General features: G+C 40.5%; 1 long non-coding RNA gene and 1 pseudogene across 2 annotated transcripts; both read left to right on the forward strand.

Moving 5' to 3' along the window:
• Positions 1-17523: 17523 nt before the first annotated feature.
• LOC102138083 (ubiquitin recognition factor in ER-associated degradation protein 1 pseudogene) lies at positions 17524-18500 on the forward strand (annotated as a pseudogene).
• A 5993-nt stretch (positions 18501-24493) lies between these two features.
• LOC135968192 (uncharacterized) lies at positions 24494-27275 on the forward strand. 2 transcript variants are annotated; one of them, XR_010582771.1, is made up of 3 exons: positions 24494-24682; positions 25248-26125; positions 27069-27275. It is a non-coding gene; the product is annotated as an uncharacterized lncRNA (long non-coding RNA). The 2 variants fall into 2 exon arrangements; XR_010582770.1 differs by lacking the exon at positions 27069-27275 and adding an exon at positions 26629-26803.
• Positions 27276-27501: the final 226 nt, after the last annotated feature.

Here is a 27501-nt window from a genome sequence, read left to right on the forward strand (position 1 = left end):
TTGGCAGATTCTGCCTACCCAGATGGATAATGTAGGCTCAATGAGTACTGGTTTAACCCGCTGGGTTCTTGGTTTCAGGGGCTTCTCAATTTTGAGAGGTTATACACTCTCAGTGGAAGACTAAGGACAATCATGTATGTAGTGTATAACCCATCAGATGAGTGGTGAGTGATGCCTTAGGAGCCAGGTGGATAAGTACCTCACTTATAGCATTGGTCACACTGTAGTGAAAGCATTGGTCACACTGTAGTGAAATCATTGGTGTAGGTGTCTATCTCCTCCACTAGATTCTAAACTCCTTACTGTGTCTTATTTCTTCTGTATCTTCCCACTCCCACCTCTACCCGTTGGCACTGAGACGAGGCTTGACTTTTCACTCAATAAGTGCCTTTCACTCAATAAGTGCTTGTTGCACGGATAAAGAAAGAATTAATATCTTACAATCATTAGGAAATGTTCAATCTAGTTGGATTTTGCTGCATAGATGTGTGCTAAATATTTGAATTCTTATAGTTTCAGGTAGAAGCCCAAAATTAGCTCAAACACTAAAGAAAAAGGGAAATGCAAAGAATAAAACACTAATTGGATTTCTAAAATTTATACCTAATGTGTAGGCAACTAGACATGTTTTCATTGCTATATTTATACAATGGCCAGATGTTAGATGAAATTTAGCTCAATGAGTACTTCAGCAAAAAAAAAAAAAAAGGTTTTTTAACAAGCATAGAAACCCACAGATATAAATGTCAGCTTGCTTTTGGATAATTAGTCCATTTGGAAAATGTCCAAAACAATGTCACCTGAATTAATTCTTACTATTTTTCCATTTTTCCACTTCTTCAATCTTTGGGTTTAAGGCAAATTAAGAACTCTAAAAAGCTGAGTTGAGTTCTTCAATTTCCACATGTTCAGAAATCTCTGGGAAATGATGATGATGTTTGTAATCTTTTTGCATACCACATGGCTGATGCTCAATACATGCAAGATGGATGGATGGATGGATGGATGGATGGACAGATGGATGATGGATGGATGATGGATAGGTGGATAGATGGATGATAAATGATGGATGGATGGGTGGATGACAGAAACACTCTAATCTGGGAGTAAATGAAAATCATAGCCTGTATTCCTTCTATCCTTTCAAGGATTGCTTTTCATAGAAGAGTTATAGAATTATGAAAGCATCAGCCGAGGGTTTCAAGGGAAGAGGAGAAATGAATGCATTAGAATAATTATCAATTGTGAGCACATATATGGGAATTTTGAATGTATAAATATTATTCTCAAGTACTTAATATTCAAAGCTCATTGTGGGCCAAGCATTATTATCATTCCCATTTCCAAAGATGAGGTAACCAAGTGTCAAGGAAATTAAGTAAATTACCCAAAATTACATTTAAAGGTAAAGCAAAAACTGGAATACAGATCCCAATTGATCCCAATCCCCACATAGTTCCCCTAAATCACACAAAGTTTTCCCACTTGTCTATCAGCTTCATTTCCCACCAGCTATGTTTCCTTTAAGTGGCAAAAAATAAAAACGTATTCTATCTATACCATGGGAACACCCCATGTCAACACCACCAAAGGGCAATAAAGTAAGTACTACAGGACCAGACTAAGTACTGTAGACCTTACAAAAGGTCTCAAATAAGAGAACAGGGCTGACCGCTACAATGGGTTTAATTTAGGATACTCTGGATAATTTAGGAAATTTTTGGTTGTTTTATCCTTAGGAAAATATTATAAATCCCACTATTTGAAACATTTTTCATTTAGTCTAGAAAACAGAGTTGAGGATAACTGCAAAGTTAGTGAGAAGATCTTCCACATTTCAATATGAAAAATAACAACATTAGCTTTGTATTTTTGTGCGCTTACTCAAGCTTTACATAAGTTTACTTATTCCTCATAGACGCCTTATAAGGTAGGTCCTGCTTCTATTCCTATTTTTCAGGTAAAGAAACTGGAGCTGAGCCAGGCGCAGTGGCTCACGCCTGTAATTCCAACACTTTGGGAGGCCGAGGCAGGCGGATTACCTGAGGTCAGGAGTCCAAGATCAGCCTGACCAACATGGTAAAACCCTATCTCTACAAAAAATACAAAAATTAGCTGGGCGTAGTGGCACACGCTTGTAATCCCAGCTACTAGGGAGGCTGAGAGGAGAGAATCACTCGAACCCGGGTGGCAGAGGCTGCAGTGAGCAAAGATTGCGCCAGTGCACTCCAGCCTGGGTGACAGAGTGAGAAAAAAATATAAATAAATAAACAGAAAGAGAGAGAGAGAGAGAGGAATGAAAAGGAAGGAAGGAAGGAAGGAAGGAAGGAAGGAAGGAAGGAAGGAAGGAAGGAAGGAAGGAAGGAAGGAAGAAGGGAGGGAGGGAGGGAGGGAGGGAGGGAGGGAAAAAGAGAGAAAGAGAAAGAAAGAGAAAGAAAGAAGAAAGAAAGGAAAGAAAGAAAGAAAGAAAGAGAGAGAGAAAGAGAGAGAGAGAGAGAGAAAGAAAGAAAGAAAGAAAGAAAGAAAAGAAAGAAAGAAAGAAAGAAAGAAAGAAAGAAAGAAAGAAAGAAAGAAAGAAAGAAAGAAAGAAAGAAAGAAAGAGAGAGAGAGAGAAAGAAAGAGAAAGCAAGGGAGAAAGAATGACTGCACGCTAAGGATAGTAAATAACTTGTTCAAAGACACACAGCTACTAAGCCATAGAAGTAGGATTCGAACCCATGCAGTCTTTCTGTAGCTCTCTACTCTTAGTCACTGCCTGTGTTGCCTCTTACCTGTGGCGCTTTGGGGTTCCACTAGTTTCAGCTTTCATTATCTGCTTTTTCCAAGCCTTTGACTTTTCCATATCCAACAGAGATTGCAGTACATTGGAACTCTTCAGTAGTTCCCGACTTAATCTATAATAATCATTTTGACCACCTCTGAAGGAAGATTTAAACACTCAAGTGCAAATGCCATGAAGATAAATCAGCTAAACTTACAACATATTTTTGAAAGGGACTTTGAATGGCCAATTAAATTCTTTATTTAGTGAGCGGGGCGGTGACAGAAACCTCTTATACAATATACCTTCCATTTTTCAGCTCAGATTTCCTTGTTAGCCTTTAATTTACCAAATGTGGTCATTTCTCTCTGCCTTTCATTGAGACTTAAGCTCTCATTTCAATTTCAATTGTCAATATGTATTTTACTCCTTCTTTACATATTAATCACCTGATTTATATATGCTTGAGTCCCTATTTTGTTCAAAGATCTATCACAGATTTTAATAAGTTAAATTTATTTATTAAATATTTATCAATTTTATTTTATAAAATTTAAATAAGAAAATCAGCAAGATGGTGTTCAGCAATCATCTGAGCTAGCGTTTGATCACTTACCCTAGATCAGCCTATAGAGTTGAAACATTGGCTTTTTAAAAAATAAAACAAATAAAAGTGGGGTGTGTGTGTGTGTGTGTGTGTGTTTGAATGGGCCAAACTGTAACATTGTTACACTGCCAACAGCTTTGGGAAATGATTGGATAGGATGACTATTGCCAGTACTTTCTCTTTCTTTCAATAAAACGACCAACATTTGCATTTATAAAAATAGGACTGAACATACCTATCACCATCCTGTTTCCAAACTACTGGATTGTAGCCTAAGTCCCCAGACATTTTGACTTCACACTCTTGGAAGAAAAAAACAAAATCTTTAAAAATGTGGAAAAAATGTACTACCAATGACTATTTTTTAAATTTGGGGCCCTCAGAAAGGAAAGAGAGGAAAAGAGAAGAGGGAGGGAAGGACAGCCCTCATCCCACAGTAGCAGCAAAGCAGATAGAAAGGGGCGCCCAGTTCTTCTGCCCTCGACTGAATGCAGGAATCACTAAGATGGCAGTTGCCTCTGTACGGAGAAAAGTCCCTGTGCTAAGTCAGCATGAACCTGTCATCCTATATTGTAATTAGTGCCCCAAAGAGAACTGGGCTATGCATTGTCTTTAAGAAACTCAAGCCCATATCTCAATTTTAATTGCCAAAATGTCAATTTAAAGGGAAACAGATTCTTCTTATGAAATGAAAAGACTCACTTGATTTCATCAGTGAATGCAGAATTTTGATTTCATCAATGAATGCAGAATACAAGCAGGATTTCTCCATTTCTCTCAAGAAATCTAGTCTCTAAAATTTATTTCTTTAAAAAAAAAAAAGAGTCTAAATTTTAGTACTTGGCTCCTGGAAAAGTTTCACCATATTAAGCTACTCCAAGATTTCAATGTCAAAACTTATCACAAAGGACTTGAGTTTTATCTTGTTGTTCCAAAAGCCGATATTATGGAAACAGTCACAGAACTGAGGAATGAGAGCAGCTGCGATTTCTCCAGTGACCTGAAGTAAGGAAGACTTGAGAAATTCAGATATAGATTATTCAGCCCTGTGGTGTTAGTACGTTGTGGTTAAATCATTCATATTCTTTGAACTCTAATAAAAAATTCTCATCAAACAATGACATTTTCATCTCATCAAAGTTTAATCACAAGAGTATTGTAATTCTGATTTTCTTCACCTCAGTTCAAATTGAAAGTAATTGTCAGACGTCATTTAATTCTAACCATTACATCCATTCTTATCTGTTCTCCCTCACATTATTATGGCCCATTGTGCTCTCCAAGAGGCATGTCATGTTTTTTCTATTATTCAAGCAGTTTTAAAAGAACTTTGTCACATACTTACAATTAAGGCTCATTTTAAAAAATAATTTGAGATGACAAATTAACATGAATGGAAAATGTTTTCTTGAAACACTAAGAGACATGAGGGGCAATAAATTCTAACTATTGAATTGTTTCATGTAAAAAAACCACTTAATTGCCTGAACTTTTGATTGTTTCAAAAACATTCTTTGCAATTTCCAGAATGACGGACTTAAAATGAACAAAAGCAAAGAGGAAAATACAGCTTGTTTAATTTTCTTCCATTGATGTTTTGGGAAAAACCTCCCTGGTCTAGTCTTGAAACATCCTGGGATCTGGCTTAAGAAATGGGATAAAGTTTACCTGAGTGGAGACAGAGAGGATTGGCTCCTTCCCAGGGGTGGCCTGTGAGTCCTAATCACCTCTTCCAAGGTATATGGAAAGCTAAAACAAAATCCAAGAGGACTATAGGATTTGGGGATAATATACATGTCGTATTTTCTATGTTTTCCACAACAGACATGTAATACTTTCAGAACCAGAATGTAAAAAAATGAATGATATATTAAAAGAGACCTAAGAGGCCTGATTTAAATATATGGGCCAGAGGGGAACACAGGATATAATGTGGGGCCTTTTAGATAGTAATGCTTCTCATGTTTGTATCTATGTCAAAGGTCAGAAAGCTTCAACAAAGGCAGGGGTCATAAGCTCAAATTCTTGCAGGGGTAGGTAGGCAAGCAATGGAGTCAAGAAGTCCATGAAGAGACTGGGACAAACTGGGGCAAATTCAGCTCTGCAGAATTTTGCCACCAGAGTTCTTGGGTCCAGTGTAACCTGATTTGATTTTTCAAACAAACTTAAAATTAAAAATTGTATATGAAGTCTCCAATTATCTTCAATTCTATAGTTTGCCAAATCAAAGACTCTTAAATTCTTTTTGCCTCCATGCCTATTTCCTCTACGTTGGTTCAGACCATTGCAATAGATAACTGCATTAGCCTCCAGCCTCAATGGTTATCAAGAAAGGGTGACCTTGCCCACAAGGAAATACCCCAAAATGTCTGGAGACAATTTTGGTTGTTTCAATTCAGAGTGAGTTTCTGCCATCTAGATGCCAGCAATGCTTCCAAACGTTCTATAATACATAGAGCAGTCCCCTACTCCCAACAAAGAATTATCTGGTCTAATATGTGAATAGTGCTGAGGCTCAGAAACTGTATTAGTCCATTCTCATGCTGCTATAAAGAACTGCCTGAGACTAGGTAATTCAGAAAGGAAAGATTTAATTGACTCACAGTTCCACGTGGCCTGGGAGGCCTCAGGAGACAAAATCATGGCAGAAGGGGAAGCAAACACACCCTTCTTCACATGATGGCAGGAAGGAAAACTGCCAAGGAATGAGGGAAAAGCCCCTTACAAAACCATCAGATTTCATGAGAACTCACTCACTATCACAACAGCAGCATGGGGATAACCGCCCCCATGATTCAATTGCCTCCCACTAGGTCCTTCCCACAACATGTAAGGATTATGAGAATTGCAATTCAAGATGAGATTTGGGTGGGGGCACAGTCAAACCATAGCAGAAACCTTGAAACTGATCTACCTGCCTTCAGTTTTGCTTCACGCCAATTCATCTTCACACTGCAATCAAGGTTACCTCTTAAAAATGAAATAACCTTCCTTTAGTAAAACCTGGGAGATATTATTTGTTTTTCTACCCAGATCCCACTCACATACTTCTTTGCAACAAGAATCATTTTGCTTCAGAGAAAGATGTGTTCTCAGTCCCAGGGAGTCAATCATTGTTAGGCTTCCTCAATAAGAATAATGTTACTGTCCTCCCCAGTGACTGATTTAGAAAAGGACTTGAGAATAACTAATTTACTGTGATTTGAGACAATATTTCTTACTTCAAAGGGAGCTCTGATAGGTTTATTTGCAAAGATGGCCATAATAATGTATACCATTCTTATGTGTGTGTACCTTTGAAATATGATTTTGCTGTTTTTCCCATCATGTGGTAAAATCTATTCTTAATTCCTCGAATTTGAGCTGGCCACTTGCTTCAACCAACAGAATGGAGTCAACTGGGTATTGTGTGATTTTGAGACTAGGCCTCAAGAAACCTTGTAGCTTGAGCTCTCATTGCCTTGGAACACTGCTTTGAGATTGTCATGTGAAGAAACCAAGCCTAGTCATCTGAGGGATGAGATCACATGCAGCAGGGAAGTCAGTTGCCCCAGCCATGAAGCTGAGGCCCCAGACCTATTAAGTAAGGTTATCTTAGAACCACACCACCCCGGCTAAGCCACCAACTGACAGGCTGCAGGTGAATGAGAGTCTAAGCAAGAGCAACAGAAGAACAGCCCAGCTGAACCCAACCCACTCTGCTGAGTCCCAGAATCATGAGCAAGTGAAATGGTGGTTGTTTCTGGACATTAAATTTTGATGTGGTAGGTTTCAAAGTAGTAATAAATAACTGATACAGAAACATATGGATATTTCTACCCTTTGGATGCTGTTGTGTAATAAAAGCAACATCCAGCTTTTGCAGCTATTCTGAGGGACATACTTGGCACCTGAGAAGAGCAGGGCAGGAAAAAGAAATGATCCTGATCTTTTATGTTGCCACAGAGTTGCCAAATTAACCATCTTACCTCCAGACTTTATTTATTTATTTACTGAGACCAAGACTCACTCTGTCACCCAGGCTGGAGTGCAGTGGTGCAATCTCGGCTCACTGCAACCTCTGCCTCCCAGTTTCAAGTGATTCTCCTTCCTCAGCCCCCTGAGTAGCTGGGACTATGGGTGTGTGCCACCATGCCTGGCTAATTTTTGTATTTTTAGTAGAGACAGGGTTTCACCATGTTGGCCAGGCCAATCTTGAACTCCTGACCTCAGGTGATCTGCCCACCTCAGCCTCAGAAAGTGCTGGGGTTACAGGCATGAGCCACTGCACCCGGCCTATTAATTTATTTTTTAATAGACAAGATCTCACTCTGTCACCCAGTCTGGAGTGCAGCAGTGCAATGATAACTCGCTGTAACCTCAAACTCCTGGGCTCAAGTGATCTTGCCACCTCAGCCTCCTAAGTAGCTAGGACCACAGGCATGCACCACCATGCCTGATTAGTTTTATTTTTTATTTTTCTAGAGGTGGCGGCAAGAGGTCTCACTATGTTGCCCAGGCTGATCTCAAACTCCTGGCCTCAAGCAATCCTCCTACCTCAGCCTTTCAAAGTGCTGGGATTACAGGTGTGAGTCACCAGCCTAGACTTCTTGTTATATGATAAAACATAGTAAAATGAGATCCTTTATTGTTTAAGCTACTTTTGTTAGAGCTTCCTCTTCCTTAAATATGAAAGTGTTCTTCAGTATGAAAGTATTCTTCTTTGGATTTTCATTGTCCTTACGATAAAATTAAAGCCCATTCATGATCTGGGCCCTGCGAATTCTGTAGCTTCATATCTCATTTCTGCCCTTTTCATCATCCCTACCACTCCTCTGCCCATCACACTCATATTGAACTTCTTTTGATTCTTCATATGAGTCACTCTCTCTTTCTCTCTCTTCCCTGCCCCCCACCCCAAGGACTTTAACCCAATCACCACAATGCCATCACTCAACCTTTCTCACCTTTTAAAAATGTAGTTCAGAAAACCAAACACCACATGTTCTCACTCAAAAGTGGGAGTTGAACAATGAGAACACATGGACAAAGGAAGGGGAACATCACACACTGGGGCCTGTCAAGGGGTGAGGGGCTAAGGGAGGGATAGCATCAGGAGAAATACCTAATGTAGATGACAGGTTGATGGGTGTAGCAAACCACCATGGCACATATATACGTATGTAACAAACCTGCACATTCTGCACATGTGCACCAGAACTTAAAGTATAATTAATAAAAGAAAAAGTGTAGTTATTTTATGCAGAATATATTTTAACAGCTCTGCAAAATTTGCCCTACTGATGATAATGCCCTACTCTTTCTACTCATTTTTCCCTCCTCCCCTAAAGGCAATCACTTTCACCTATTCTAACTATATATTTTGGTAATTACCTCTATGTTTCTAAATAATAGATTTGTGCTGCCACTTGCTGATTTTGTTAACTCTGGGTTTTAGACATTTATCTATTGACTTGACACTATTAAAGAAGAAGATTTATTGTGTTTCTCTCCCTTGTTTCCAACACGCAAATACATACATACACACTGAGCCATGGAGTTAACCCTGGTTTCTTTGCTTTCCTTGCATGAGTTTCCCTTTTTCCTGAAGTTAATAATAATATTAATTTTTGTTTTCTTAATTTTTTATGTATTTGTCAGTTCAACCTGCAAATCCTTCATCAGTTGTCTACATTTCCTCTTTAAAGGTTTGGACATAGCAAGCATTCTATCAGTTTTACCTTCCTAAAGAAACCTCTCTGACAGCCTTCCTGTTCCAACATGGACTGTTGGAGCTTCTCACCTGGTAACTGTCTGTCATCCCAGAATTTCCCGTCACCATCATCTTGGGGATTCCTTTCACCCCTCTCAAGTGTTTCTCATGTTCTCTACTTTCCTCTTCCTTTGTTTATCCTGAAAATTGATTTGTAGTTTTGCTGAGTATGGAAATTGTGAAGGCCTCTGGCTTCTAGTTGATGAGAAATCTGATGCCATTTATCTTTTTAATCCTGGATCCTCTCTTTCTTTCTCTCTCTCTCTGTTTCTCTCTCTCTCTCCCGCCCCTCCCACCGCCCGCCCGCCCCCCACCACCCCTCATTTTTTTTTCTCTACTGCATTGAAATTTAAAAATGATATGTCTTGGTTCTGTTTTCATTCATTTATTTTGCTAGGCATTCAGTGAGCTTGTCAATATAGAACACAAATCCTTTAATTCTGAGATATTTACTTGAATTAATCCTTACATCCTACTTTGCATTTTATCTACCTCTCTTCTTCAGCTCCTGTTATTCAGATATTGGGCTTCCTGTACTCTGTTAGATGCTTTACTTGGACATCTGATTATCCTTGGCTGTCTGCTCACATTTAAGTGGTAGAGACAAAATCGTCCAAGCAAAAGTGTGTGTAGAACATATGAACTGTGAACTTTAGGGTAACTGATTGGGCAGTTTCCCCAGCCATTAAGGTGGGGAAGACTTGATGTCAATATTTGCAGGTCTTTGTTCGTGGACTGGTCAGATTCCTCAGAGAAAGCTCTTCTGTCCCCTGCATGGAAGGTGAAGGCCTGGCTGCTGGACATCTGGAAGCTCAATGTGGGAAGGCGACTGGGAGATGCTCTCAACCTCCAGTTTTGTATACATGCATTTTATCTCCTAATTTTTTTAATGGTATCTCCATCTTCAACTGAGTCCAGTGTCTCTAAAAAAATAAATCCACCTTCTTCTGCCAGGGTTGGGAAGATCTATTGCCTGGCTTTATGAAGCTGGCAAGGTGATCTGGGAATCTGAGTACTTCAAAAGCTTTCCATCAATCCTCCTCATGTTAGTACTTCTAAGTACCCCTTCTGAGCTGTCAATCCTGAGGAGTAGAGTGTGTTGGATTTCACCTTTCTCTACTTTAGCTTATACTTCAGTTCTCTCTGGTCCTTCACTACTCACCCACCTACTTTCTAGGTTACAAAAGTTTGCAGCTATTGCCTTCTTTTTTGTTGTTCTCATCCTTTAGGGCTTAAGGCTTTTTTAAAAACTCGCTGTATAGTTGTTTTGTGGAGAACTTGGGAGGGAGTGAAAGTGTTTAACTTGCCAACCTTGCACAGAAAGCCTCTCATCTCTTCTGCCCTTGGAATAATGTTACTTCCTCTGAGAAACCCCCGAACCTAGGAAAAGTGCCTCTGCAACATGCCCCCTGTTAAAACCTTGTGTTCCTCCCACAAATATGTGGATGTGGGTGTGGTTGGGACCAAAACACAAATTTATATTTGTCTATTTGTGTCCCTATAAACTTTTATTCAATGATGATAATCTCCTCCATCTCTGTAAGGAAAGTTGGTGGATCCCCACAATTTTCTGCTTACATGAAAAAGACAGTCTTATGATCACATTAACTCACAAAACTCAATTCACTGACTGAAATGTGTTCTCCCCAAAATATTAAACAACTCCTCAATATTTCTTCAAAGTTAAGAATTCTTCTGCTCTCTCTTGCTTAGGCCTACATTTGTCGGCTGCCTGCTGCCAGAGAGGGGTGTGACCAGCTTCTGCTCTCTCCCTACTCTCCTCTTTCATGATGGACAGCAGCACATTCAGCTATGGACAAGAAGGGAAGGAAGCAAACCGTTGGCAGATTTAACAAATAAAAATAGTGGTTAGGTGGCTTCGAGATATCTGGGTCTAGCAGCTTATTAGAGCTGAACTCTTTCCCTCGTGGGTTGGTGTTCTGTTTTTAATTTTTTGGAATTCTCATCCTTAGGGACTCTCTTTACCTGCAGTTCTCAAGATGACAAGGGGATCCATTGATCTCTAAGTCCTAACATCAGCCCTCTCCCTTTGCTCCACAGCAGGAATCCGGATGACTCCAGTTTGGCCCTTTCTTCCATGAAAAACACTCACATGTCTTCTGATGAACTCTAGGCACGCAGGCTGATCCCTGTGCAACATCAAAGCAGTGTGGCATCCTTTCTGTCACCTTCTGGATTTCCCAAGGAAGAGTGAGACCCCAGTGCAAGGTTCCCCCTATTCCTAAAACACACAGAAAGCTCTCCAAGTGAACCTATCAAAGGATTGAGGGAAAGAAAATGTGGTGTTCTCCTCCCACCCTACCCCTTTGGATAGAAAATTAGAGGCTTCTAAACATCATTTCCTCCAAGAAAATCTTCCTCAAATCCTTCTTTCTGCTCTGCAAGCTTGTACAACCTTCATCTGAATGAGGGGTCCAAAGGTTAAAGAACTAGTCCTAGTGCATTCATTACCTTATAAATCCTGTGTCACAGGGAACTTTTTTCACATTGACTTTGATTTCTCACATCCATTATATCAATTTCTTGATCAAAACACAGACAAAAAGAGTTCATTTTCAAAATTCCTTTTTACTTCATTGCTTGTTGTCTCCACCTGCTAGAAAACTCACTAAGCATAAGGACTCATCAGAGCATCTCTACCATCCAGCACGTGCATAGCACATAGATGGCAATCTATAAATAAATATTGATTGAAGACTGAATGAATGAATGAGTTGGTCTTTACTGGTTTTCCCCAATGGGCTGTTACGTAACAAATGGTCAATTACTTCTCCATTCCCTGCCCAATAGAGGTATGAATTTTATCTTCAATTTGCAGATGTAAATTAAACAGAAAAAAGAGAATGCTAAGTCTTGAGGCAAGTTATTAATGAAGGTCTTTAAAATACCTTTTTCAAAAGATTTTAACATGGAATCAATATTCTTCTATTTCAAGCAGTTTAGGTGTTGCCCTGAGTAGACGGTCAAATGAAATATCTAACTACTGAGATAGTCCAACATCACAATGCCATAAAAATACACTTTTGTTTCATTTCTAAAAAGAAACTGAAACTCAATTAACATAAAATTAAGTTGATCAGGACTCTTATTGCTCACACCAAGTGAAACATGAAAAGTAAACAAATTATATCCTATTCTAAAATTTTATGATGCTATGATATGAATAGTGGAAAATAATTTGAACTTTTCAAATACTTCCGGCAAAATTTTGCAATTTCTAGTTAGCAGTTGGTACATAATTTATGTTAGAATTTCCATAATAAATGGTTCTCACCAGAATACTGAATTTGCTTTTAGTTATTCAAAAAGGAATGAAACAGTCTATACAGGATCATAGGGAAAATTTTGGATCATATAAAGTTTACCTGAAGTAAATATCACCTAAAATGTGTTTTCTTTCTAACTCTATTATTTGGAATTCATACATTTATTGTATGTGTCCCTTCCTGCTTCCTAAAAGGATTTGAGGTAGATTTCAAGTTTTAAAAAAGATATCTGGGTACACAGGACAAAGATAAGAAATAACAAAGAAAATAGACAGAAGGGTGATTGTGTATACAGAGTCAGAGATGAGATATTTGCTGCACTTCAGCACTAAATTTAGCTCTAAAATTTCTGATAATAAGTCAAAAGAAGAAATGTAGTGGCCTATATTAAATCTACCATAAAGTAAAATATAAATACCAGCTTTTCAAGAGTTACTATTTTAGTTTTTGTACTAAATTCCAGGAATAATTTGTCCTATAAGTCCTTATAAAATAATAGCTAGCATATATTGAATATTTACTGTGTGCCAAGTACTCTTCTAAACTCTTCATATGTATTAATAATTTAATCCTCATAACAGCACTGAAAGGTAGATTATTATCCCTGCTTTACAGGTTAGACAGCAAAGGCACAGAGAAATCAGTCACCCATGGTTACAGCTAAAACAAAGCAGCAATAACCTGGACCCACGCAATCTACTTCCAAACTCCTGCTCCAAATTGCCACACTGCATAAAATCCTCTTCAGTGACTCCACAGATGACCTAGAAAGTCTCCATTTCTTAAATCAACACTCAGAGCCAAGGGCATAATATTGAACCTAAAGCATTTTCACCATTAAAACTTAGCTCATTGAACTATTGGAACTTAGCTAATGACACACAAATTGTTCATTACTCAGTCCACTGTAGGAAACCTAAAGGAATAATAATAATTATTTAACTCAACATTTATTGAATGCTGACTATATAGCAGGCATTGTGCCAAATAGCTTAGATGCATTATACAATGCAGCCCTCAATCAAGCTTATGAAGGAAGTATCTATTTACCTATTCACTCGAAAATATTGACCACATACCTTCTTTTTTTTTTATTTTTTTGAGACAGAGTCTCACTCCTGTCACCCAGGCTGGAGTGCAGTGATGCAATCTTGGCTCACCGCAACCTCTACCTCCCAGGCTCAAGGAATTCTCCTGCCTCAACCTTCCTAATAGCTGGGATTACAGGTGTCTACCACTACACCCAACTAATTTTTGTATTTTTGGTAGAGATGCGGTTTCACCATGTTGGCCAGGCTGGTCTTGAACTCCTGACCTCAGCTGATCTGTCCGCCTCAGCTTCCCAAAGTGCTGGGATTACAGGCATAAGCCCCCACACCTGGCCGACCACATACCTTCTATGCGACAAATACTGTGCTAAATTGGGCCACAGTGGTGAACAAAACTGGAGCTAATCATGATCTCAAAAGACACAATTATGAACACCATAGTTCCAAATGTTGAAGTCCTGAAAATATTATTATGGAAAAATAATTTTAAAAATTATTTTAAAGATATTTACTTAACATTTTTAAAAGTGACTTTATTCGAGAAACATAAAGACACAACAGAATACTTCATAGGCCACTCTACACAATAAAATAGGCACTAATAATATTTTTGCAAGCATAAGCACTCAGGTATACTAATGATAGCCACATGGGTATAACAGTTATAAGCAGATAAACCATATTCATAAAGAAATAGGTAAGTGAAATATACATATGTATAGCACTATGATAATTGTGTGCACTCAGCTTGATAACTACAGTCAGCTGAAGTACTATGACAGACAACCTAAGTCTTTTGATGAGGTCAATCAAAACCTGTGATGCGTCACCACCACATCAGCACCACACCATTCACCCAAAGAGCCAAGAGCTCAAGAAATTTTATCTTTCACAAATGTAGATGGACAAAAAGGGCATCTCTTCATTTACTGAAGGAGTTTCAATGTTTTTACGTACATGCACAATGCTTACACACAAAGCCAATGCTGCAATAATGCACGTTTGTGGAGTTAAATTTACAAAAAACAAAAATGCATAAAATGAAGAACTCTCTAAAAGTCTTCAGACAATTTATAGCTCCAGTACTGGAATGATGCAAAGATTAAATACATAGCATAGCGAATTGTAAAAAATAATGCTGACAATTTAAAATTGTGGGGAAAAAAAAACTTGAAAAAAAGATAACAGCTAGAAATTAACACCTTTAAAAAGTGTATTACAGGGATAAATTATGGGAAATTGCACAGAGATAGTCCACAAAAGCTGGTCCACTTTCACAATCATTGACTATATTTTGAAGTCTTGCATCTAGATCTGGTGGGGTTTTTTGGGGCTTATTTATTTTGTTTGTTTTTCTTTTAGGACATGGCTCTCTTCAGTGAATACATTCACATTCATTTTCTACATGGCTCTGCCCTTTCTGGAATTCTTCTACAATTTTATATACATTGACATCAGCGTTCCTATTCAATTTTCCCATCTTCTTCTGTGCTCTGCCTTTATGTTGTTTTGGGCATGCAGAAATCCATTTTACATGCACTCATACACAGACAACTGTGTTGGAAACAATACTGTGATCCAACAGCCTAAGTGTCTTCTTATCTTACTGTGTATATAATTATTTCCTCACCAGTCAGTAACTCCTCTGGCTTCTTCAGCCAAATATGGCTTTAATTTATTAAAAGTTCCTGCAGTGTCATCAGGCGGAAGAAATGCCAATGCTCAAAAATGACAAATTTTTAAACTAAAGTTTTTTCCTTGCCGTATCATATAACCAATCCATTCACTTGAATTTTCCACCAAATGCATTGAGCTGAGTGGGAAAGACAAACTTCATTTTTAACGACTAGAAATTCACTTTTAGTAGCTTTGAGCGCACCTAATTCCAAATCTGTGATTATGGTTTGGAAATTCAATTGAAATTAATTTCCTTCCGCATAAAGACAATAACAAGGTAATAGCTCCACCTAACACGTAACCATATTTATTTTCAGAATTTTAGACATTAGGGATTTTAGACTTTTGGGAGTTTGGACTTTCAGAATTTCAACATTCAGGATTATGGCTTTCAGGACTGTGTCTTTTGGGATTATGATCCAAACCCAAACAAAAAAGGGTAGTGCTGGAGGCATGCATAAATTAATCACAGATAAACACAGAACTACAACAGAGATGCTGTGGAGAAAAGGCACAATGTGTTATGATATCATTTTCATTATCATTTTGAAGGGGCATTTGAAATGCTATCTGTGTGGGAGGTAAGTAGGTAAAGAGGAAGGAGGAAAAGCCTCTGGGATCTGAAAAAGCATGAAAAAACCCCGAGAGAACAAGAGCAAGAGTGAAAAACAGAGACAGAAATTAACTTGCCCAGCATCAAGAGCTATTAAGGGAGAACGCCTGGATTCAAGTCCAGGTGTCTGCCACATCCAAGTTCATGCTGTTAACCCTCACATTACAGTGCTCCCAATGCCCAAGGGTGTCTCTCTTATATAACCTTTGGGAGCTAAATGGCAGTCAGCTCAAAACTGAGTTTTTGAATAGCACTGCATGTGCACATTGAAGGTGTTCTTCCGGTATTTGAAAAAGCTCTCTCCATTGTGAGTTGCATCATTCTCTCACTTAATTTTCACTAATTCAATTACATGCATTGGCACTGAATTTTTTTTTAATGTATAGTTAACAGTAAAACTGATTTCACCCAGCATTCCACGTTGAGTATGAATGTCTTAGAATGAGAGTGAAATGGGCAACATGGATCATGCATCCTGTCAGTTTTATCCCAGCCAGCCTCTCCTGGGGAGAGCCTCTCATTGAGAGATCCAGGGCTCTGGGGCTTCTGGACACACATTCTGCAACATTTTCCTTAACCATAAACTGCATTTCCAGAACAAGCACTGTCCTTTCCACCTCCACGCCCAAGTGCAGGCGTCTGTGCCCTCTACCTGGGCGGTGCCTCCACCCCTCTTCAGCCAAGCAGATTCTCTGAACTTCTACCCGAGGGCTGCTTTTCCTCACCACTGTTCATGCTGTGTCTTCACTGTTCTGCACAAACTGGCTGCGTTACATGTTTGTTCCCACACTAGACCTTGAGTTCCTCAAGGACACTAATAACGCTCCACAAGTGTGTCTTCCTAAAGCCCAGCGGATAGCAGGTCTTCAATAATTGTTTGTGAATTGATGAGAGAAAACATATTTACATTGATAATCTGTCTATCCAGGGTATTCATGGCCTTCGTGTGGCCAGGGAGAGACTCTGAGCACACCAGGCATGTCGACAATGAGCTTTCTTTTCTTATCCGGAAAAGATTCCAATGTTGAAAGGAATTGCTTGTCTGTTAACAAGTCTCTGGTCAAAAGGCTCACAGGCCAAATTCTAGACTCTGGTTAGAGCCTGAAAGACTGTACCCACCAGTGTACTTGCCACGTAGGGGTTGGGCACACCCAAGAGACTGCACCCCCACACCAACCATGGTAATTCCCAGGCTACAGTGTGGGAGGGGCAGGCACCAGAAATGGCGAGGCATTGCCTGGGACCCCAGAACAAACATTTTGGAGTTTGTGCTAAGAATGGGCACTCTGGCCAACTGTGGTGGCTTACACCTGTAGTCCCAGCACTTTGGGAGGTCAAGGCAGGAGGCTCACTTGAGCCCAGGAGTTTCATACCGGCCTGGGCACATATCAAGACCCTGTCTCTACAAAAAAAATAATAATAATTAGCTGGGTGTGGTAGCACACGCCTGTAGTCCCAGCTACTTGGAAGATTGAGGTAGGAGAATCACTTGAGCCCAGGAGTTCGAGGCTACAGTAAGACATGTTCCCACCACTGCATTCCAACCTGGGTGGCATAGCAAGACTCTGCTCTCTCTCTCTCTCTTCCTCTCTCTCTCTCTCTATATATATGACATTTTTTGATGAATTTTATGCTTAAGGAGATCTGCATTCTGATCGTTTAGAAGTCAAGGTTAAAAACAACACACTGGGGCGTTGGTGGTGGCAGTGGCCACGAGGAGAGAGGTCAGCGGGGTGCCTTCGTTGCATTGTCTGAGAGAAAAGGCATCTCAAGGTGGTGTCCATCATGTTCTCTTTCAACATGTTCAATCACCCAATTCCCAGGGTCTTCCAAAACCGCTTCTCCACACAGTACCACTGCTTCTCTGTGTCCATGCTAGCAGGGTCTAATGACAGGTCAGATGTGGAGAAGGGAGGGAAGATAATTATGATGCCCTCAGCCCTGGACCAACTCAGCCAACTTAACATTACCTATCCCATGCTGTTCAAACTGACCAGTAAGAATTCGGACCGCATGACACACTGTGGCATGCTGGAGTTTGTGACTGATGATCTGCTACCTCTCACACTGGATGATGCAGAACTTGCTCTTGGAAGAAGGCAGCCTGGTCCAGGTGGAGAGTGTCAACCTTCAAGTGGCCACCTACTGCAAATTCCAGCCTCAGAGCCATGACGTCCCAGACATCACCAACCCCAAAGCCGTATTAGAAAACACAGTTAGGAACTTTTCCTGTCTGACCACTGGGGATGTGATTGCCATCAACTATAATGAAAAGATCTACAAACTCGAACTGTGTGTGATGGAAACCAAACCTGACAAGGCAGTGTCCATCACTGAGTGTGACATGAACATGGACTTTGATGCTCCCCTGGGCTACAAAGAACCCAAAAGACAAGTCCAGCATGAGAAGTCGACAGAAGGTGAAGCCGATCACAGTAGCTATGCTGGAGAGCTGGGCTTCCGCGCCTTCTCCGGCTCTGGCAATAGACTGGATGGAAAGAAGAAAGGGGTGGAGCCCAGTCCTTCCCCAGTCAAGCCTGGAGATATTAAAAGAGGAATTCCCAATTATGAATTTAAACTTGGTAAGATAACTTTCATCAGAAATGCGCGTCTCCTTGTCAAAAAGGTTGAAGAGGATGAAGCTGGAGGCAGATTCGTCACTTTCTCTGGAGGACAGTTGTTGCATAAAAAGGGAAGAAAGCCCTAAATGAGGACTGTTGGATGGTTGGAAAATAATAAAAGAATTAATTGCAACATCTTGGCTTTTAGTTACTGGCACTGAAGGGACGAGCCTCATTAGAGAATACTCTGTTACTCAAGATTTGTTTGAGTTAAGAATTACCAAGTTTGACTTGGAAGTGGAGCAGCAGGACTTTGTAGTTGTATGCTTGATTTGGAGAAAGACAAAGAGCTGTCCCTGAGGGCCTGGAGGCAACTGCCTCCTCACCTCATGCTTTCAGCTTGAGTGGGGCTCCCACTGCCTCAGCAGGAGCAATTCCGAGTCCCTAATTCTGTCAAAACTGATGGAGGTGACTGAATTGTCTAACATGAAGTGTTCTTTCTCTTTCTTCATTTATCCTTTCTTTTCCTAGGTCAACTGCATAGGTGTCAGTCTTTGGCCCAAAAAAAGGGTTTAACTAGACATGCGTTCTCTAAGTAGTGGCTGTCCCACTACTGTGGCTGCAATTTAAGTATTTGACAAAGAGTGTTTCTATTTTTATTTTACATATTTTTTTTCAAAAGCCCACTCCTCAGAAGAACCTGATCTGAATGAGTTTGCACTTTTATTCTCATTTCATATGGACATAATTGGCTCCTTAGTGAACCTGTTCATAGTAAAACAACTCCATGCAGAAGCAAACATGTGAATGTTAGAATGAATAAATGCTAAAGAGATGCTCCTCTTTTTCCTTCTTCCCTACTCCTCCACTCCCAATTTTAATTTATTAAATTATCCAAGCTTCAAAAAAAGAAACACACACACACACACACACACACACACACACACACACACTGAGAGTTGAACTAACTTGTCACCAAGAGAAAGAGAAAAGGAAAATAACTTAAGCACGAAGACATAGAGGGATTAAGGCAATCTTTCTAGCAACTGAAAGACAAAGATGGTGAGAGATGGATCCTGGCCCTGGGGCAGGAGGAAATGTGACTGAAAATCTAGGCTGGGAGTGATACTTGCATTTGATTCAGCTACAAACTTCACTGCTGCTGAGTTAGAATCAAGCAGCTGACTAGGCCTCAAGCCCCATGATCCCTTGAAGCTTCTCCTAATGTAGAGGACACTCCAACCTGGCTGGGCATCAGCAAGGACCTCATCACAGAGGGGAGGAGAAAGGCTGGAACCAGGCCGGGCGTGATGGCTCACGCCTATAATCCCAGCACTTTGGGAGGCAGAGACGGGCGGATCACCTGAGGTCAGGAGTTCAAGACCAGCCTGGCGAACATGGTGAAATCCCGTCTCTATTTAAAAAAAAAAAAAAATTAGCTGGGTGTGGTAGCACGCCTGTAATCCTAGCTGCTCGGGAGGCTGAGGAGGAGGATCACTGGAACCCGGCAGGCAGAGGTTGCAGTGAACCGAGATCATGCCACTGTCCTCCAGCCTGGGTGACAGACAGAAACCCCATCTCAAAAAAAATTAAAAAGACTGGAGCCAAACAGGAAACTTCCTGCCCAAGGTCCTCCTAGGCAGAAGAGGCAACCCCAAAGCAGCAGGCTAGGTCTGTCTCTCCCACGTGGTTTACGTTTGTCTCCCATGTGATTTAGGTCTGTCTCTCCCGCGTGGTTTAAGCGTGTCTCTGCCACGTGGTTTAAGCGTGTCTCTCCCACGTGGTTTAGGCGTGTCTCTCCCGCGTGGTTTAGGCGTGTCTCTCCCACGTGGTTTAGGTGTGTCTCTCCCACGTGGTTCAGGTCTGTCTGCCCCGCATGGTGTGCCTACCCTGTGTGGTTTAGGCGTGTCTCTTCCACATGGTTTAGGTCTGTCTCTCCCACGTGGTTCAGGTCTGTCTCCCCGACGTGGTGGGTCTACCCCGTGTGGTTTAAGCGTTTCTCTCCTGCGTGGTTTAGGTGTGTCTCTCCCGCATGGTTTGGGTGTGCCTCCCCCACGTAGTTTAGGTGTGTCTCTCCCACGTGGTGTGTCTACCCCATGTGGTTTAAGCGTTTCTCTCCCACGTGGTTTAGGTCTGTCTCCCCCACGTGGTGTGTCTACCCCATGTGGTTTAGGCATGTCTCTCCCACATGGTTTAGGTCTGTCTCTCCCACGTGGTTCAGGTCTGTCTCTCCCGCGTGGTTTAGGTGTGTCTTTCCCACGTGGTTCAGGTCTGTCTCTCCCGCGTGGTTTAGGTGTGTCTTTCCCACGTGGTTCAGGTCTGTCTCTCCCACATGGTGTGCCTACCCTGTGTGGTTTAAGCGTATCTCTTCCACATGGTTTAGGTCTGTCTCTACCGCGTGGTTTAGGTCTGTCTCCCCGACGTGGTGGGTCTACCCCGTGTGGTTTAAGCGTTTCTCTCCTGCATGGTTTGGGTGTGCCTCCCCCACGTAGTTTAGGTGTGTCTCTCCTGTGTGGTTTGGGTGTGTCTCTCCCGTGTGGTTTAGGTGTGTCTCTCCTGCGTAGTTTGGTAACCAACACAATATTGTCTTGCACAATTTTTTTAAAAAACAGCTGCCAGGGTTCACAGTTTGGGAAATTTTTGTATAAAAATTAGACCTCTAAATTCTTAAAAATTGGGTTATGAGGCCACACTGGACCTCCATCCTCACTGGCAGCCATCAGCTGGAGCCCAGTTGCTTGTGGTCCCTTTGAGTGAACTGTGACTCTGGATATATACTCTGTCCCTCACTCCACACTGCCTCTTCCACCAGATTCCCTTGACTCATGTATGTCACATGCCAGCTTCGTAGAAGCATTTGAGATTGTGTTCAGCGACCAGGAGGCAGTAAGGCAGGGCTTGGAGCATTCGGTTAGAGCAAGCTCTGTTGCCACCAAAACATAAATTAACATTTGGTTTTGTCCTTCTCCCCTTTGAGAAAGAGTCTGTGGAATTGATTTGCAGGGGCAGCAAATATATCTACGCGCAGATTAAAACCAAGTGGAGAAACTAGAACTCCTTTCAGAGATGGCTGCCCTAAATAAGACAAAAAGGAGAAATTCTTCAATGTGCCAGGAAGAAAGGGAAGAATGGGAGTGAAAGGGTGAAGCTAGCAGACAGAGGGGCAAAGAATGTGCCCTATGATATGACTCCTCCCAGTGACCCACCAAGTCCTCAAGGTTTCCTGAAACAGTGAAAGGAAGGTGGGAATGGAGGAGCGAGAAAGGAAGAAGGAAGTGAAGGAAAAGAAATGGAGGGAGAGGAAATGTGAAAGGACAGGCTAGCTCGATGTAAGAGCTTCTTCTAAACATAGCTAAAGAGGCCAAATTCTGTATTTAGGGCTTCTCTAAACCCAGCAGAGCAGCCAGCATCCACACAGGACCCCAGGGACAGAAGGACACACAAAAAGACAGCTGTAGAAACTTGCAGAAATTAAAATGAGGCTTCTGGATTCTCATGGCCTCGGAGGTAGTGTTTTGAGCCAAGTCTAAGGCTATCTCAAAAGCATAGGGCATCCCAGTGTTACACTAATTCATAAGGCAGTAATTCTTACAAAGGAAGTTTATTCCCCCCTAAGCCTCAAGGAGGCTCACAGGGTCGACAGCAGGTATGGAAAAATCAGTGGATAATAGTCTCAAACCTCAAACTATTTTGTTCATCTCTAAACAAGCAGTTTCCAACATTTCAGGAAAAATTCCTTTAGCAATATTAGAAAGCTTTAGATTCATAATTCCCCTCTCAACCCACCAACACACACACAAAAATGCACACACAGTTTCCTTCTCTAAAAACAAAACAGCAGTATCGATAACCATGTCTATTTTGGTATCATGACAAACTTATCTATGTATATTCTGGAAGGATTACAATGACTTGATGGGGAAATCTTTTAAAGAGAAACATAAACCTGATGTAGGATAATTGCACCACTGGTAATCTCTAGGGATTTGCATTCCTTTTTTTTTTTTTTTTTTTTTTTTTTAACTTTTCAACTGTTTTGAGGAAACGTTCCCCAGAGGCCAGGTGTTTAGGATCAGGATCTGACTAACCGACAGTCAAAATGATGTTGATGACAATAAGCAACAATAGTAATCAGAAGAAATAACTGTGATGATAGTAATAATCCTGGAGGTGCCATCAGAGCCAAACGTTGCCATGGAAACTGCGAAAATGAGAGGGGGTGGGAGACATAGAAAATCTTTTACAATGGAGTGCTGTGTTCCTGGAACTTCTGAGAATGAGCTCATGTATTGTATCCTAAAGAAGATTCAGATAAATAGCGATGTTTCATGATTACACACAACAGAGTTAAGGACAAAACGACTTGCCAAGATAGGAAAGGACGTGCTGGGGCGATGGGTATTTGGGGTGATGGGTATTTGCCTTCAGGGTCTGCCTCAGAGAAACAGCTGCACACCATCTTTTCAGAGAGAATTTAAACCAGCTGCACCGTAAGGAATGTACACAACAAAATGAAAATGTTTTGAGCACGGTAGTTCTTTTCCTTCTGCGCAGCTGTCCAGAGCAGTTCAAGTTTAATAGTGGCACACGTCACTCTTTAAGGCACAATACAGAAATCTTCTGAGTCCCAAGATTGAAATCTGAATGGCTCTAAAACCCTCTGCAGCTATTTCCTAAGAACATAAAGAAAATGCTGGTGCAGAAAGAGGTCAGAAAACCCATCTGGATTGCTTTCGAGCTTGGCAAGTCTATCTCTGAGGTATTTTTTTGTTGTTTAAAAACACTTATCACGATGTTATACAATTATACATGAAATCATTCTTCATTTTAGGCCACACCCTGGCTACTAAAACTTGCAAAAAGAATCACTCTCATTTCCTGGGATAGCCAGCCTGTCTACATGTCCGCCCACTCTCAAGCAAGCCCTGGAGAAGCTGGGCCACAGAAGGTGAGCCAGGCCCTTCCAGTCATGGTGCCCACATCCAAGGGGACCAGAGGACAACCTCCCCGTATATGGTAGCTTCACCAAACACAGTTTGTCATAAGCACCCAGAGATGAATATCTAGAATAATCAGTAATCTGGAAGTTCTTTCACTAACAAGAATAGTCTTCCCTTCTCGTGGGCTGATACTTTGTGTCACTATAGAATGTTCTCCATTCTCCTTCCTACCTGTGAGATAATAGCTACTAATTTCTCATTCTTTTCCTGAATAAATATATTGTGATGGTAGAGGTATGATATCTGGTCAGCAGCATACAAGCTAATCTGTTAATAATACGGTAACTAAAAGTATTCATCTTTTTATTTTGTTCTTCTTCCCAGAAATGTAAGAGGTTAGAGGGAATATTATGTGCTTACATTTCTTTAACTAAAAGTGCAAAATACTGAATAATTCTCCCCAGTGACACTCTGAGAGAGTTATACATGTCTCCTAGTGAAAACCAGTTTGGAGAGCCAGATAGAACTGTACTTAAATCCAATCCCAGCTTTGCCTTTTACCAGCTGTGGGAACTTCATCTTTCTAAACCTCATTTCTCTCCTTCATAGAAGAAGGATGATGAAATTACTAAAGCCATTGAGAGGATTAAAGGAAAGCACATATGCGCCATGCCTTGTCCAGAGCAAGTGCTCAGTACTTTTATTATAGGTGACAAGTGGATACCTGATAAGTTGTTGTAAAAGATTTGTTCATCCTAATGGAAAGAAGAGTAAGGCAGCATGATACAAAACTATAGAGTTTTGTGCTGAAAATGCCTTTTCTACTAGAGCTGGAACACCAGCTTCAGAGGGTCTGCAGACTAGGAAGTCGGTGGCACCCAGAGGGTCATCCCAGTGTGGACGGGGGAGTCTTCTACCCTTCTTACAATAACCCCTGGAAATCTCCAAAAATACACAGCACTACAAGAGCTTTCCCCAAAGTAAGAAATTGAAGAAAAAAAAAAAAAACACCCTCTAAGGACAAGAACCCAGTCTCATTTCTTGGTGCCCTGAGGCATCCGACAATAACAACAACAACAAAAATAGCCATAGCCATCACCCCAGTTTGGAAACACTCTTGAACCACAGACCTGGCTCCAGGTTGCTTCTGAGGTCTCACAAAGTGAAGGCTTTCTCTGAGCCCTTTCCTGGTAGTGATTTAGAATTCTGCAAACAATCTAGAATACAGGGCTCAGCCCTCTTCGTCACTAACAATTCTGTTTTCACACTTATCCAGCCAAGTTGCAGGAGGAACCCCTGAAGTAGTCTAAAACACATACTCAGTTATCAAAGTTTTTGGTCCTCAAGTCACTTTGATTTTACTAAAAGCAATCATTTGAAGGACATCTTGTCAGCTGGAATCCCAAACAAACAGACGAGCTTGAAACAGGAGTAAGTGATTTGAATTCTAACAGTTTTCCCCTGAAATAAGCTTTGTAGTAAAGGTTGTGATGCCAAGAAAAGATAAAAGGGAGCAGAGCTGCAGATAGAGTTCAGGATGACTTAAAAATCAAATATAATCATAAAATGCTAGGAGTTTAGCCAGACGAGCACGCAGGAAAATCTCAGCCCTCCCTTCTTTCATTAAGATTTCTATTTCATATACTCTGAAGGTTGATGTCAAAGGGTGAACAAGCACCAGGGAGCCCCTCAGGGAAGGTTCAGAGGGCTCCCAGTCAAGGTTGGCCCTATCATTAGGCAGAACAGGCAGTAGCCTAGAGCCAAAGAGTATTAGGAGCAATGAAAACGTGTAGTGACTGGATACCCTTTGGCTGACTTCAGGCTTGCAGGCATCACAACATTTTCCAGTATACCTGGGGCAATAAAAGTCTTCATCTCCACCTCTCAATTCAATCCAGGACATACAGCATTGATTTCTGACATTAAATTGTATTGAGGGTTTTTTTTACTATTGTTGAATATAGCTATTTCCCATTGTTTATAATGCATATCTCTTTTAGAAAAAAAATAAAAATAAACGTGAAAGAGCTACATAATGTGAGATACCATCTACTCAAAAGTGTTTTAATAAGCAGATTTTGTTGATTTATACATTTCTATTGCCTGAATAGATTCACTGAATCTGCAAAACAACACTGGATTTTAAGGGATTTTAAACTACATTTGCTTAAAGACAAGCAGCATTATTCAACGGCTGCCATTCTGTATGTTGATACAGCTTTTGACCTACAAGAACCTACATACTTGATGATAATAATTCAAAAACTGTCTCTTCACCAGCCTCTACTCAAGTAGGAAAGATTTATTGAAGCTCTGCCTTCTATAAAACCTGCTGTTTGGTACCCATGGAATATGAAATTCTCACAACTGCTAGACCACTCGCTAGTACTGTATATCCATGCAGTTCTGTCCCAGACCCTGCCTTGTATGCCTAGCAACATGTGAAGATTTCAATTTCTAAATCCAGTGATTCCAGTTGTACGTATTACTGTCATTATGCGGTCTCACTAAATATTATTAAAAGCAATTATGATGAATATGAAGAACAAAAGATCTACTACCTCTACAAAAACCAAATCAAATGTATTGAAAAGAGACAATAAAGTCAGGTCACCTTAAAAAAAAAAAAATAGTCTCATCTTAAGATTGACCAAGGCAACGGTAAAAGATTGAGGGAGGAAATCAAATCATTTAAAAACGGGAAGAATAGTAGTCTTGGATTGCTTTGTAAGTTTCTGTAAGTTCTTCCTTCACCTAAGAAACTGAAGCTTCACATGGCCAATGACACTGTGTAGGTGTCACTTGTCTGTGAGAGCCAATGAAGAACATTAATCTGAAGAACCAAACTCAAGAACAAGGCCTTTTCCTGCTTCACAAGGTTGATGAATTTGTGTATAATTATGGATTTCTATTTATTTATTTATTTATTTATTTATTATTGTTTTGAGATGGAGTCTTGCCCTGTAGCCCAGGCTGGAGTGCAGTGGCACATTCTCAGCTTACTGGAACCTCTGCCTCCCAGGTTCAAGCAATTCTCCTGTCTCAGCCTCCCAAGTAGCTGGGATTACCGGCACCTGCCACCATGCCTGGCTAATTTTTAGTAGACATGGGGTTTCACCATGTTGGCCAGACTGGTTTCGAACTCCTGACCTCAAGTGATCCACCCACCTTGGCCTCCCAAAGTGCTGGGATTACAGGCATGAGCCACAGCACATAAGACTTGTGTAAGCTATTTTTACGCTTCTCTACGTTAACTGACTTTTTTGATTGGGTGATCCACTAAGGGTTTTATTTTGGTCAAAGAAGAATAATTTCATTTTATTACACATGAAATGATATTTTGGGATGATACTGAGGTAGTTTCTCCTTTTCTATTGTCAGGGCTATCTTTACTTTGAAAGATACAGAAAGACTGTGTATATCCTTGCTTGTGATCTCCCAATCAGTCGCATCTGTTTCTAGGTCAGATGGCATACAAGTTCCTCCCCTGCTAAGAGTTACTGTTTTTGTGCCTCCCCCAAAAGATAAATAAAAATAAGATTGAATATGGTCTTTTAATCTTGGAGTCATAAAAGAAATGTTGAGTGGCAGGGGCTCAAATCACTCCCAGATGAGACATCACAACTTGACAAGTGATAGAGCATGTGGCTTTGCATGTGTGAGGTTTCCTCCTGGAAAACAATAATGGCAAACCACAGACAGGATCAGGAACACTCATTATTGCTTGGGTGTAATTCATTATACCTTAGATTCTGGAAAACAAAACATAGCAACATGCTTCACTCTTGTCATGCAGAGAAGCTGTGACTATTTCTCTGTAGATAATCAGAGCCTGGACAATGGTCCTGAGATTGTCTAGGTACCACTATGAAAAATGCCTCAACCACAGATGGATTTCTAAGTAGCCAGACCTAATGGGCCACCTTTAATGATTAACAGAGCCAAATCTTGTTATTTTATACTTAAGGTTACTGGAGCAGATAAACCACATATGATCTGATCAGTGTACTCATTAAAGAAAGTTGGTGCATTTGCTCTAATATATGTCCCTGTGTCAGATATATGTGCCAATGACACATTAGATAAATTTCTGTTAAGTAGATAATCATTGATTAATTAACCTAATTAATTTCATAAATTAAATTTTCCCATAACGATAATAAAAATTTTTATGATGTGGTTTGATATACAGAGATTAGAAAATATCCAGGTTAAACCATGTCTATACAAATACTTCCTAAATTGTGGATACTA

The sequence above is a fragment of the Macaca fascicularis genome, chromosome 18 (genome assembly GCF_037993035.2).
Source record: "Macaca fascicularis isolate 582-1 chromosome 18, T2T-MFA8v1.1".
NCBI classification, from domain to species: Eukaryota; Metazoa; Chordata; class Mammalia; order Primates; family Cercopithecidae; genus Macaca; species Macaca fascicularis.